The following is a 14,495-nucleotide window of genomic DNA, read 5'->3' as shown; positions in this document are numbered from 1 at the left end:
GTAAAGACATGCAAGGCATTCTGGGCCGTAATGAACAGTGGTCGGCAGCACTCCATAGGCTACGTATTAATATGAATAGGTGTTTCTGTAAACCTAGGGATAATAAACAGCTATCTCTGTTACAAAAACGAGCTGGTAATCGCTCATTGAAGAGGGTACTATGATAAAAAGATTGTTTTCCTAAAAGCATGGAGTTGACGAAAGAATAAACAAGCAATGTCACGTTAATGTTAAATAGCCTAGAACTATCTGAACGCTAGGTGGCAACGTTGTATTACATTTCACTAGTGTAGCCTACTTGAAATACGATTGTGAGATTCCCAAGTAAGGAAGGTGCAAATATTATGTAATTTATCATGGGAAATTATTGGAAATGTTATTTCTTGTTTATTCTAATTGCAAACCACACACATCCATTCGAATCACACGATTACATTTAATACTGAAAGACTATCATTTTAGTTTATTTGATGTTGCCTTAGCAACACAGCCTTCAGAGCAAAGATTCTAGAACAGGGCGTCAGAGAGACACGTTTTGAGTTTGTGGCCAAGAACCTAAAATATCGGGTTTCCATGTGCTGGATGGTGTCGGCCCTTTATGAAAGTAAGTGTTTTATACAGTTAACGTTACAGACATAATGAGTCATGTTGTAGTGGTCAACATAAATGTGCCCCTTCTGTTATTAGAATGCTAAGCGGAGAAGCATGCTAAGCAGATATTTAGTATCATTAATTTCTTGTGTGGCTAGCTATAGGGAGGAGGAGATGTAGTGCTATGTTGCTAATTGGGATTTGTGTTGTTTAAGCGTAATGCCATGGCCATTTGATATGAGATGCTTGCACTTTCGTAACCGTCCACGCGGTAACTTTAGGACTGCTATTTTTTTTTTACTAACAGTAATTCACGAAGCACTTTAGCCCTAAAAGTAGCACCTACGCCTGTGACGGCTTAAAAGAAGTGGCAAGGACTCGACGCCGATGTTTTGAAATCGTCTACTATTGTCTACAGGAGCTTCCAATCGCGAGGAACTTGCATTGTAGACATAACTAAGGGATGCAATAACACCACCAACAACCAAAACTAGCCTACTCATTGTCAACATGTACATGAAATGTAACGCTTCATGTGGATCAAATTAAAATGTTTTCTTTGCAAACGTAAGCATAGGCATATGGTGACAGATTAATTTATTAATGCTGCTGTGTGAATCACGGTAAGCCAGCGATGAAGTGGCCACTTCTTAATGGGACCCACTGTATGGAAGTGGGATAAGTAAAATAGAGATGTTTTAAATAAGATAAGGTTAATCAGAATTTCTCACGATATGCCCGCTTGACAACGGCAGAGATAGAACTGGCCTTTGGCCATAGCAACCATCCATTTAGAACGACTGGCCTTCATAGCAACCAAAGATCTGAGCTGTGTTGCAATGTGAGGCAAAGTATAGAAAGGTGATGAAACATACAGAGACAGGTCAAGAAATATAGTGCAATGTAGACAGTAGTATACAGTTGATTTACAGACGGTGGTTTAGAGTAATATGAAGTATTCCTTTATTCTGAGATAGGCTACATCAATAGGCTCTCAAAACAACCCCAGGCTCACAAAACAATCCCAAACAGACATACGGTCTTTATAGAGCAAATCCATATAGATTATTTGTCAAATAAACCAGTAAAACATAATTTGTGGGATGGAATAAATAACATTCACACTCATAGCTCATATTTTTTAAATAAATCAGTGAAAAGTATCCTGACAAACAAGTAGCTTTTTAATGCCTTGGTCATATTTCATAATTTCAATTCCTCTGTAGGTTACCTGATAGCCCAGTTTGAGAGGCGCAAGACACGTGACATTATTTATTTTTGCAGCCAATCACTGCTGTCATTTTATTTTACTGATTTGATCTCAGTCATAGAAGCTAAATTCGAAGGCAGGCCAAAGGTAAAATCCAACGAATCACATTCAACCCGCAAGCCAATAGTTGAATAGCCCTCTCCTAGAGCTTTTGGGATATTGCCACTGCTCCAACACTGAAAGGCACCGTTACAATGCCTGGATCAAGCCAGGTTCAGCATAGCGTATGCCACTGTCTGCTCACGTTGCTGACCGGACCAGGGCAAGCACACTTTCGCAGTTCCCGCCGGAAATGCAGTCTAGTTTATTGTGTGGCCCCCCCATTAACGGAATTCCACGAAACTTGGCGTGCATTCAGAGAGTGTCATAATGATCCTACACTTCCAATTTCGTGCAGTTTTGACTATGTTAGGTCACAGATACCTGCGATTACAACACCTCATTTTTACTTTTTTGTGTTTAACTAGGTGGCGCTATACATGAAATGAGTGGTTATGGAATGGGTTGACATGGCCCTTTGAGATCAACATACAAAAACAATGGTCCTCCTAAACCCTACGGTTCTCCAGATATTCACAGAAAACTGTGTTTGCCCTACCCTCCTTTCGGGGGTCCAGCCCAGCGGGGGGGCTACAGATCAAAACGAAAACAGGAGGTTCCATGCTATCCATGTGGGGTTACATGCCCACCAAGTTTAAATGTACCCCGGTCTTACAGTGTCCCGGGAATCCTTGACGGAAATTTGGACATGCGAAAAAAAATAAAAATAAAAATCTGACTAAACCTATATGACCGAAGCTGCGGTAATAAAACAAATAAAAGCATTAAAGGGCAATATAGTCAAAGAATAGACAAAAAATAACAACATATTTAAAGGCTGAGCTAGCATAACAGCCTAATATAGGCGATGCTGCAATGGATAACTAATAAAAAGTTTCACACAATTAATGAACTTTATCACTCACATTCTGAGTTTTTCTGGGTGGTTATATATCCATGCAGATCGTCTTGGAATAAGCCATCGCTGTTATATGATATAATATGTTACAGGATTCATGACTAACGCCATTAATGTTATGATGCTGACTGACGCTGGCTATAACAGTAGCTTCTAGGCTACCGTTTTAAAGTCTGCTGAGTCTACTGCCTACCAAATCCTGTCGCTGTTCAGTTGAAGTTAAATGATCAAATATTGTTTGATTTTGTGTCAGCTTTCAGAAGGAAGACATGTTCCTTTCTGGTCAAATTTCACAGCTTCTAAGAAAGGCTATCGTCTAAGAAAGGCTATCGTCTTCGTGTAAACCGAGTTTTGAACAGAGAAAAAAAGTTAGGCTACCATTAGGCTACATGCAGGTTCTCCGATACAGATCAATGCACCAAATCAGGGCGATTTTAGCGAAACAACGTTCCTGTGACAGGCTATCAAATATTGAACAATGGGATAACGTTTCATCATCACCTTTATTGATGCCTGAAATGTTGACATTGCTGAAATACAGAGATGTAGCCTACTGAGAGGCAGCTGCAGACAACGATGTTCAATGGGTTCAACTTGTCCCTTGCCTACCAGCTGGATGTAAACAAAGCTATAGAACCTAGAATACGTCACATGAAAAACGTTAATATGACCGAAGCTGCGGTAATAAAACAAATAAAAGCATTAAAGGGCAATATAGTCAAAGAATAGTTCAAAAGGTAAAGATCATAATAAAAAGAAAACCTAAAACACAAGGTAAAATTATTTAAAACTAAAGAATAATTAGGACGCAAAGGCAAAAGTAGTAAAAAAGTAATAAAAGACAAGGTAGAATAATTATCAAGGCAGATTCAGAATTTGTAACTCGGTGCAGCTAGCAGAAAGCATCTGAGAACAGTTTGGTCTTAAGTCTAGATTTAAAACTGGCTACAGTTGGGGCCTTTTTGATGTCATCCGAAAGTTGGTTCCAGAGCTGAGCTGCATAGCAGCTAAAAGCTGCTTCACCATGTTTAGTTCTAACAGTAGGTTTTACTAACAGGTTTTTCACCTGGGACCTGAGAGGATGAGAAGGTGTGTACTGCTGAAGCATGTCTGATAGGTATTTAGGTCCTGCTCCATTTACTGATTTATAAACAAGCAATAGTGCTTTAAAGTCAATTCTGTGACTTACTGGAAGCCAGTGCAAAGACTTAAGAATTGGAGTAATGTGGTCAGTTCTTTTAGTTTTTGTTAGAATCCATTTTGTATCACCTGAAGCTGTTTAATAGTCTTTTTAGGAAGGGCTGTGAACAGTCCATTGCAGTAATCAACCCTGCTGGAGATAAATGCATGAATGAGTTTTTCTAAGTCATGTTTTGACATCAACCCTCTGAGTTTGGCAATATTTTTGGTGGTAAAAAGCTGATTTAGTTATCGCTTTCATGTGGCTGTTGAAATTTAGATCACTGTCAATTAATACACCAAGATTTTTAACAGTATCCTTTGCCTTCAACCCTTTTGTGTCAAGGAGTGGCAACCTTAAGTCTTTCCTCCTTTTTACCAAATATAATTACTTCAGTTTTTTCTTTGTTAAGCTGAAGAAAATTTTGAGACATCCAGGTGTTGATTTGTTCTATACACTGACACATAGATTCAAGAGGACCATAGTCATTTGCTGACAGAGCTAAGTAAATGTGTGTGTCATCTGCATAGCTATGATATGAAATAAAATTATTTTTGTCCAAGTGGAAGCATATAGAGGTTGAATAATAGTGGCCCTAAAATCGACCCCTGGGGAAAACCACAGGTAAAGGACGTTGGTGTTGAGGTACAGTTTCCGATGGCAACAAAGAAGCTCCTTTCTTGTAGATATGATTTTAGCCAGCTGATAACTATGCCTGTAAATCCAACCCAGTGTTCTAGTCTGTGTATTAAAATATTGTGATCAACAGTGTCAAATGCTGCACTAAGGTCCAGTAGTACTAGGACTGATGTTTTACCTGAATCTGTGTTGAGGCGTATGTCATTGGAAACTTTAATGAGAGCTGTTTCAGTGCTGTGATTTGCCCGAAAACCAAACTGAAAGTAATCAAAATACCCATTTGATGTTAGGAAGGTGGTTAATTGATTAAAGACTACTTTTTCAATAATTTTGCCAATAAAAGGTAGATTGGATATGGGCCTGTAATTGTTTAGCATGGAGGCATCCAAGTTATTCTTCTTGAGAAGTGGCTTTACAACAGCTATTTTCAGTGACTTAGGAAAAGTGCCAGACAGCAGTGATACATTTACAATTTGAAGGACATCCGCCGCTATGAGGTGAAAAACAGTTTTGAAGAAATTGGTAGGCAGAGTGTCTAAGACACATGTGGAAGAGCTGAGATTCTGTATCGTTTTTTCAAGTGTTGCGTAGTCTATCAAGCTGAACTCTGACATCAAGTTAAGTTTCCCTCTGTTTGTTGCTGGAAGTTCAGCTTGTTGAATTAGTAATTGAGCAGATATGTTTGAGTCTGATTTTGTCAATTTTACCTTTAAAAAAAGATGAAAACTCATTGCATTTATTAGTTGAGAGAAGTTCAGGCGCTAATTGTGAGGGGGGATTTGTTAACTTATCAACAGTTGAAAATAGAATACGAGTGTTATTTGAACTTCTATTGATAATGTTAGAAAAGAAAGGCTGTCTTGCTTTGCATATTTCAGAGTTATATGTGCGGAGCATCTGTTTATGGATTTCATAGTGGATCTGAAGTTTGTATTTACGCCATTTTCTTTCAGTCTTCCTACACTCTCTTTTTAGAAGTTTAACTGCTGGATTTTGCCTCCATGGTGCTTTCTGTTTGTCCTTAACTTTCTTGAATTGTAATGAGGACAATGCGCACTGAAGTAGGAATACTGGGTTTTGATTGCACGTGTAATGATCTCCATCCAGAACTATCGATCTAGTCTTATTCATACTGTATATCTATGGTCTCACTGCTGATGACGTCATAATGTGCATAGAGCAGCGTCTTTGGTAGAGATCACATTTATTGCTGTTAAAAATCCACTATGTTTTTTCGCTCACCACCGTCAGTCTTTGAAATGTAACTTTATGCATGATAGCCTATTATGCTTTATGCCCATAATTTGCCATGCCTAATTTTATTGACCAGAATGGTCAATGACTGATTTGATGAATGAATTATCTTCGCCTGTAGGCTACAAACCTTTTCTTGTTCAAATACTAAACTCCAGATGTGATAGACCTATACCAATATAGCTGGACTTGACATTAGAGTTAAAGGAGAAGTTTGGAGAATCACAGGCTCAGTCCTTGCCCTGTCACTGCAAGTGCCTCATATCATCCTTAAGTACACTATGTGGATATTTGATTTAGTTTTATTTAGTATATTTAGCATTTTTTTTTATCTTCTACGTCTTTGTTGTTCAGTGGTGTTTTTTTTATATTCATATAAATATAAATATAAGTAATATAAGTATACTTATATTACTTTTTCTGCTGTAAGTGCATGTTGTGTGTGATGTACTGTATGTATGCTACTGAGACCTTGAATTTCCCCTTGAGGATCAATAAAGTATCTATCTATCTATCTATCTATCTATCTGTAGATGACAACAAGTCTAAACTGTTGTTTATAACCAAAACGACATGCAGTTTTGAGGATATGCATTTACTGTATAAATTAATAACTTTTAAACGTGCAGTCAGTGATTTCACATGATATTGTGTTTGTTTATGTTTAAATTAGGGCTGTCAAAATAACTGATTAATTTTGATTAATTAATTTGAGAAAAAAAACTGATTAAAAAAAAATAGCGCAAATTAATCAATTCCGTATGATCTTTGACCCCGAGCCGTTAGTCAGTAACCATTAGACTGTAAAATGAAGGAGAAAGAAGAAAATGTGCTGCCTAAATCTTTGATTGGAATATTTACTTTTAAAAAACGGCCTGATGGTGTTGATAACAATAAAGTGTTGACTAAAATATAGTCCTCTGCAATGTGTGCAGCAAGGAATTTGCATATCACCGGAGTTCGTCAACTCTAAAGTCGCACATCAATGCAAAGAAATAGTGTTGATATTGAGGGTAGTGTTAATTTATTTTCATTGTGTCCCCTAGGTTATATCTGTGGCCTGAAATGTGAAGAAAAAAAATCTTCTTCCCGAAGCACTTTTTAATTTATTTCCTCAGCATATTAGGTCATATCATAGATTATTATGGCCATTATTTGAACAGTGAAAATAATAATAAAATAGTTTTTGAACTTTAATGTCACTAATGCTGATTATTCAATGATTCATTTCAATTTAAATATTTAAAATACTTTCACACCAAAAATTAGAGTATATAATTAATTCAATTAAATTTTTAATCGAATGACAGTTTAAATGTCTTAGCAGTTTTTGTCTAAAACAACATCCATTATATTTTAACCAAGGACCAAACAAAACACACCAGAGAGGTAGCTTTAGTATTCCCAGAGAAACTCCACACAGTGTTTCATTTTGGTTTGGGGGACAGGCTGCCTTTTTATTTTTATTTTTTTACAGTATAGGATGGGCAGCTAGCGGATTGTGAGGAGGTGTTCGCAGATTGTGACAAAAATGTGTGTACGATAGCTGACTGCACTTTTAAACCATTAATAGACTCTCTTTCCCCTCACAAGATGGCAGCAGCGACCATCAATAATAGTAAGGTAATGTGTGAGGTAAAGTATGAAGCATTTATATGGCTTGGAAATTCTGTATAACATTTTCACAATTTCACTATTATCTAATTATTACAGTATTTTTAGTAACGGTTCTTGACCTGGGGCCCAAGGACAACCATCCCAGCGGTCCTGCATACCCACCTACCTTTGTCCAAAAACTCAGGTGACAAATAACCTTCCATTCTCCCACAGGCGTACTTTCAACTGCTGTGTTTAATACATAAGACTTGCTGGTGCGCTTGTTTTAAAGCAACTCTATAGGATATGCAGCCATTTGCTAGTTTTTATTTTTAGGTAATTTTAACCAACACCTATTTTTGGTATCATCTCCAACAACTAGTTTTTGGTATCATCTCTCTACTGATGCTAGCCTTCATGTGAAGGGCAGATACAAACTTGTCATTCCCCGGTCCAGGCTTATCTATATGTGATCTGGAATGGCATGCTCTACAGATATGTAAGGAAATCTGCCACAGCAGTATAATGCCAATGGCAATTATATTGCCAAAAACACATTGCATTGTAAAATGCTAGTCCCATTATAGGACAAATTGGATCCTAGCATCTTGAGAAGAACCACAGTGAACTTAAATCATGCTAAATCTGTTTAGCTGAGAGGAGAGTCACCGGAAATCTTGGTGTTTTCTCATCCTGAGGCAGCTGTTGAGTATTAGACTTGTAAATGTTAGTGGGGGCATTGTTGTGTCTGGTGTCCATGGTGACTACGGATGTGGGAACCCTGGTTGTTTTCCATGGAGTTTTAAAGTTTTACAATCTCATTAGTGGGCTTGCTGCCATTTTTCAGAGCACTACAGAAGGGCAACCTCACACATCAGTAGATGCAATAATTGAAAAACTGTGGGGATCCAAATTCAATGTCCTTTATTCAGTAATAATGCTGCACTGTCAAATAGTAATGTAAGTTGATATAAAGTTCTCTGTGACAAATGTATTGTTCAGACATTTTTATATTGTGGAAATATTCAACATTACACATAATAACACACATTTAACAATGTACAGATCTGACAGCAACATTTTACAGCAACAGCCTCTTTGAACACTGTCTGTGTATGGGTCTTTGATCCGCTAGATCTGTCATCATGGGTAATACATGCAGTGGGGTAATATGGGTAATACATGCAGTGGGGTCTGAAGTAACCATTGATCTAGTGTCCTACAGGAAACAAAACAAAAGCACTCACTGTCTTCAGCTAGTGCAAGTAACTCCAGTGTGTGTGAGAATGAATACCTGCCTTTGGATTTGTATTTCCTGGTTCATATCATGCCTGACTATTTTGGGAGAATTTATTGCCGCTTGCCAGTTGGCACTGCTCTTGGCAGAGGGGATCTAACGGGTGACTGATCTGTCTTCAGATCAGTCATAGCTTGCCTGCAAAAGCACAATTTCATTTATCAAACATTTGATTTATAAATCCATAGGCCTTGGGGGCATGTTGCCAAAGGAGGTATGGATATTTTCCTTTCAATCGATATCAAAGGATGGCCTGTCTCTGAGGTGGCCCATGTTACTGTACAGTTCACTGTCATGAGTGCAGACCTGTTTATCTGTTGCACTGATGAATAGGCATCTGTCCAGTGTTCTTACTCTGACCTAAATTCCCTTTAGTGATCAGGGAAATGAAAAGTGACACCGGCAGAAAAGCTGGCATACACACAGGGAGTGTCATCAGTTCACCTTGTATGTGTGGACATGAAAAAAAAGCAAGTCTATTTTTGACAAGGTTAATTTACAAATTTGACTGATTGCTCCTGGGGAAATGGTTACAGTTCTGATTGATCCCTGTTATCTGAGGAGAAAATAGCCATAACCTTCAGAGCTGAACACATCCTCTCCTTAATATTAATCAGACCAATTGCATTTTCAAAGTGCATGACACACCATTATCAGGTTTTCTGTCTGTAGAAAAAGAATACAACTGGGGGAGAATGGTAGGCTTACCTTAAATAACCTTAAACTTTGGAACAGTCAGTTGGCTTAAAATGACAGTCATGCTGAAATTAGAGGGGCTGGTATTTCAAGAGCACAACCTTCCAAATGGTGCTGTTTTGCCTCTTCATGACTGATTTCTGCTGGCATCTGCCCTTACCCACTAAAACAACACCAGTTAGAGCTGCTTGCTTCATCCATAGCTTCACTGTGGAGGAATGTTTATCTCTATTTGCATTGGCAGGTAATGTGTGCTTAAACCTAAAATGTGTTATGACAGAGCAATTATATGAAGACAGATTCAGTCCTATTTTCTTTCTTTATTGCTGTATTAGACAGCCCATTTCTTATACATTTCCTGACCAAATTTCTTGCCTAGCCTATTACAGACACTCCACAACCTGTCAACTACATGACAACTGCACCCAACTTGGCAAAAACAAATGATGGCACCAGCTCAAACCCTAACCATAAGTATAAGTAAGTAAGTATATACACTCTTTTGATTCCGTGAGGGAAATTTGGTCTCTACATTTATCCCAATCTGTGAAACACACTCAGCACACAGTGAACACACAGTGAGGTGAAGCACACACTAATCCCGGTGCAGTGAGCCGCCTGCAACAACAGTGGCGCTCGGGGAGCAGTGAGGGGTTAGGTGCCTTGCTCAAGGGCACTTCAGCCGCGGCCCACTGGTCGGGGTTCGAACCGGCAACCCTCCGGTTACAAGTCCGAAGCGCTAACCAGTAGGCCACGGCTGCCCTAAAAGAGGACCTTTTCCCAAACCCTCAAGTAAGCCTATTTTATTCTTATCAGCGAAGTCGCAAAAAGTCTATCCAAATAAGGAACATTTCTTACGCTCCCTTGACCAATCTATACATTTACACTGAGCCATTGACAAGCAGCCACTCCAACAGAGAATAGATAGAAAGTAGAAATGAATGTTATCTAGAAGAAACTAAACTGTCAAAACCCAGCTTGTCAACAGTGGAGGTGCCAGATTCAGCTTATTTCACATTGATGTGTAGTCTAGACAAGGCAGGTGTAACACCACGAGAAAGCCACACTAGCATGGAGAGAGGAAGAAGAACAAGGATAAGAAGAGGGCAGAAACAATTAGAAATCATGTTTATGTACAGTATCACTGTCACTACACACTTAAGGGATACAATGCCATAACATAATACATAACATACGTAATAACAGAACAATGTCATGCTTAATAGATCATGGTGTATGGCGTAGTCACATTAAAACAGACAGATTTCATTACAGATACATAAAAAGAAGAATCATGACACCTGCTGGCTGATCTTTGTAATAGATCCTTTAATGTTGAGTTGCTGTTCTGTCACTGTAACACTTGACACAGCTACCTCAACCTTCCATATGTTATAGGAATACCTTACTGAGAGTGTTTCATGCTGTAAGGCGTACCAGGAGTATTGGTGTTGTTCTTTTTAGTTAGTTTAGTTGGCACCAGACCATAGGTTTTTTTTCACCAATCTTATTCAGCAACAACACAATTCTTCAGTTGCCTGCCATTGGTACATCCATAAAACATTGTCTGAAAAGTTAAACTGCTGTTTTGAGACCAATTGAACATCACTGAACCATGTAGAATGTTCGTCTTGCTTCAAGGATGCATGAAGTGGAAAGATGAGCTATCGAAACGTGTTAGATTATACATGGATGTTTATCCCTCTATGCATGAGACTGTGCTCTTTAAGCACTTCTTTGAGCTCGTAATTGGCCTCACTCTGGTTGAAGCGGAATTTATTTATTTATCTATTTTGCTGAAACTGCAGTGGTTAAACCTGAGGCTTTCCTCTGTAATTGAAGTGATTTGATTAGGAGAAAATTGATCTCGGTAAGATGGGAGAAATGGTAGCATATCAAATTATTCCATCTAAGCTACTGCTCAATTTTTCTGCTTTGATTTCACTTAGCAATGAATATATGAGGATGTGATAAAGGGCTATTTATACACATGGCTTCTTCTGTTACAATGAGAGCAGGCCTGATGCCTCAGTCTCCTCATTGCACTCATGTGATTGGTGCAATTAGAAGGAACACATCACTCGAAGAGGAAATGCACTCTGTGATTTAGTGAGAGAGGAGGAGAAATAAACAAGCCTGACCCAGAGGAGGGAAAACACAAAGAGCCTGCTATATGTGTCATTCCCACTGCTTTCACAGTCACATCAAATTGATAATTAGCTTGTGTCTTACAAACAACTTATTTTTTGAGTACATGATGTGAAATTAAGCTTCACCGCCTGTGAATGCGCCGTTTGTGCGATGCTGTGTTGGAGAGGATTTCATTTGAAATCTTTTGAGCTTACAGTTTTTTTCAATCGCTAACAAGCGCTTACCCATACTTCGGATACTTTTTCTAAACTCTTAACACAGACTCACACCTACAAAACACAATTGGCCAAATGGATCATTTTCTTCTCAAAAAGACATTTTGTTAAATGTATACTAACACATCTTTCTCTGCACACACTAACTTTACCAAAACACTGGAAATCTGAAAGAATAACACTTGTTTTCACTTCACAAGGGACGTGCAGTCAATCAAAGTACACCAGGTTTCAAAATACTGGCTATTGTTGACATTACAAAAACTGCATAGACTTTTAAGTTTCAGTTTTACAGGTATTTGCATGCAAAACATCTAATCCGCCGTTTTTACACTAAATTTCTTGGTTGGGAACTGTATGTCCACATGCAATGTTCAAAGCATTCCAGTAAAAAGCAAATAATTTTTCCCTTTACTGTTTACTATAGGAGGTTCAGTAAAAATATTGTTTACAGTATAATAGAACAGAAAAAGTTTACAGTATTGCTTACAGTGAACAAAATATCCATGAAACACACAAGAGCATTCTGAACAAAAATACAACAGCAAAAAGCCCAGATAAAAAAATAAAAATAAATAAAACAAGCACAAAATCACTGTATATAATCTCTGCGATCTTCAGGGTTAGGCCACATGTTTTCATAAACATCGCATCTGATATTACAGTATCCAAGGCGATGGGATAAAACCACTTGGTAGCAGAAGCAGAAGTTTTTATACTGTATCTAAGGTTTGGAATATTGTTTTTGCTATTGTGGGATGTTGTGTGTGAACATTCGTAAATACTGCAAAAACAATCCATCATTTTGTTGGGAGGTATAGCTTGTTTGTTAAGAAAATGTAAGCATTGTGGAAATGTGTTCACTGACTGCATATTGTGTGAAAACGACATGAAATGTGTGAATGGTATGGCCACAAACGACCAATGCTGTGCTAATTGTGTTTAGAGTTTTGAAAATGTAACAACTGGTTAGACAAACGCTTGTTAGCGACTGAAAAAAACTGTAAAGCACTGGCTGAGAGAGAGAGAGAGAGAGAGAGAGAGAGAGAGAGAGAATGCACACGGCATGGCAGAAAAACCCACTCGACAGGTTTATTTTTGGAATCTCTTTGTTGTCGTCTGGTTGAAATTCTCCTCCTCTTGTCCCTTGCCTGGTGGATATCTTGCAAGTCCCCACCTGTAGATGCCTATGTCGGTATCCTTGAAGACAACCATGGACACATTGCCCAGTTATCACCCTCTGAGGAGACAGGCAGATTCCTGGCCTATCTGTGAAAGCTTTCAGCGACATCCTGACATTAAAGTTTGTGTCAAAGACAATGATATGCCCCTTCTCTGACAGAGAATCTTTCCCCATGTCACATGTTGCTAGAGGCTATAGATCTGCTCAAGGCAGGTGAAAGCCATATAGAAGACATGGAGTGTTATTTCATGGATTAAACAGTAGTCTGTATAAATGACGCACAAGTTTCTCAAACCTGTACACACTACATTGCTGTCTATGACACTCATCATATCTCTAAAACTAGAGTTTGTACAGAGACAGTTTTGAACTTAGTGAAAGTTTTAGAGGATTTAAAAGTAGAGGATTTAAAAGTGTCTTAAAGAGGTGTTTTGTGATGAAGAGTTGGATGTTAATATTCCAAATGGAGGATAATGTTCTCCTGTAATTAGCAGGATAGCTATATTTATTGACTCATGAAGGCCTACTGTAAGGGCTCCATTTGGTTGACCCTCTATGAGAAAAGAAAGTGAGTCATGCAGAAATGCGCTTTAGTGTAATGATGTGCTGAATTTATAGTCGAGGAGATTTTCCCGCGCTACTACTGCTAAATATGTAAATAGGATCATTCTCTTTTAATTGGCAAATTTGTAAAAGAGCGACTCAAATAGATTAACATTTGCTCCTTGTTCAGATTTTATGGAGAGTTTCAGTGTGTTATATAACACTCTTGATGAATATGAAATACCCGAGGTGTGACAAATTTTCTCATATCTGAGACAGCTCAGGGAGAAAACAAATAAGAATGGAAGTATTATGAGAGTCCTGCTCTTTTAAAAATTAATCTGCGGAGGTTTAACCGGAGGCCATGTCACAAGAATAGATTTCTTGTGGTGTATCTTGCACATAATAAATATCCTGCTATTTCAATTAATGTCAAAATGTGTTCAGAGACTAAGCCCAAACTGGTTGAGCTTCTTAACCTCAGTCATTCATAAGGGTCTCTGTCTCTTTAAGAATTGGTTCATAAATGGTCATAGGCCTCATGGGGACAGAGATTTCATTAAGACAATTTACATGATGGATATGCAAAGTCTTCTGCTGCAAACATATATTTAATAATAATAACTTCAATAATAATAACTTCAATTTACATAATGGATATGCAGACTTCTGCATAAAGATATTTAATAATCTATGGAGTTTCCATACATGAAGTTTTCTTTAGATATGCTGTGCCTCAGCATATAGTTTTGCAGCCAACCCAAAACAATCTCAGGCATAATATTCACAGTTCTATGCGAAATTGTAGGTGAGTATTGGAAACCAGCATCATCTTATTATCTGTGTCTGCCAGCAAATTGGATCTGGAAAGAAGCCATTAAGGAGAGGAATTGCAGTCTGCACGGTATGTGTCAGCGGTGTC

The 14,495-nt window shown here is 38.2% G+C and overlaps 1 long non-coding RNA gene across 1 annotated transcript; it reads left to right on the top strand.

Annotated features, from left to right (window-relative positions):
- The first annotated feature begins 568 nt into the window (after positions 1–568).
- On the top strand, positions 569–9,997 carry LOC125292363. Its single transcript, XR_007193165.1, has 4 exons — positions 569–604; positions 7,486–7,515; positions 7,606–7,693; positions 9,861–9,997. It is a non-coding gene; the product is annotated as an uncharacterized LOC125292363 (long non-coding RNA).
- The last annotated feature ends 4,498 nt before the right edge of the window (positions 9,998–14,495 follow it).

This window comes from Alosa alosa, chromosome 3 (assembly GCF_017589495.1).
Source record: "Alosa alosa isolate M-15738 ecotype Scorff River chromosome 3, AALO_Geno_1.1, whole genome shotgun sequence".
Classification (NCBI taxonomy): Eukaryota; Metazoa; Chordata; class Actinopteri; order Clupeiformes; family Clupeidae; genus Alosa; species Alosa alosa.
The sequence above is the reverse complement of the archived record's forward strand: the minus strand, read 5'-3'. Positions and strand labels throughout refer to the sequence as shown.